Here is a 1,061-nt window from a genome sequence, read left to right as displayed (position 1 = left end):
AACAGTTTAAACAAACATGGACAATATGGTCATTTTTTTCAGAAACAGTTACCCCACAACTGTTTTCACACAACTGCACCAAACAAACAGCTAGCTTCCCCGCAGCAGTTTTCTGGGACAGCGCAGCTGCAGCTGAAAAACTGAGCAGCTGCAGCTGAAAAACTGAGCAGCTGCAGCTGCGCCAAACACACCCTAAATAATAGAATAATTTCAAAACTATTTGATGAACATTGTCAATAAATATTATCAACTGATCATAGCTGTTTGATTATTGTCATTAAGCCACTCATTGATGCTTGAACATTACTCGGCTTCACCTTAACCACTATTACTCAATTATCATTGCTCCATAGTCATCATGTGATAAAACTATTACCAAATGTCAGCCTGTGAATCTCGTCGTCCAAACATTATTATCTGATTGTTGTCACTCAAAAAATTGACTAGATTGTCACTACTCATCAGTGTGTTAACTTTTACCAACTAACATTAGATCTCAACTTTGTCATCATTATCTTTCACCTTTTTTTAATATAATTTATCACATTCAATAGAAATCAAACTAGCAATCCATACTTTGTAATCACATATCCACTTGAGTAGAATATAATAATTCTATAATTGTATTTACATAATTTTTCTATCAGAAGTTTTTCATATAAGGCCACAAAATGCAGCCAGGATGGAAGAATAATGGTTGGCATTTTGCTGCAAAGGAGTTGCAATGTAACTCCTTTATCGGATTTTGTTTTTTTAAATATCAGAAATCCAGTCTAATTTTCCGGGCAACGACAAAACTTAATGGTGAGTTTCCGAGAATTAATAAGATAACATTGCTTGTGGACTGCTCACAGCTGCCATCCAATCTCATTGGGTACTGGAATTTTGTCGGCATACAGTACCAATGCCATAGAGGAGGTATCGTAGTTCCCCAAAAAACAAAAGGACGATCAGCAGCCCATCAATCCAATAAATCTGACTAAATAATAGTTTTCTCTCTCCCATTCTCCCCAAAAAAATATATATGTAGATATATATATATATATATATATATATATATA

The sequence above is a fragment of the Phalaenopsis equestris genome, unplaced genomic scaffold, assembly GCF_001263595.1.
Source record: "Phalaenopsis equestris unplaced genomic scaffold, ASM126359v1 Scaffold000123, whole genome shotgun sequence".
NCBI lineage: Eukaryota > Viridiplantae > Streptophyta > Magnoliopsida > Asparagales > Orchidaceae > Phalaenopsis > Phalaenopsis equestris.
The sequence above is the reverse complement of the archived record's forward strand: the minus strand, read 5'-3'. Positions refer to the sequence as shown.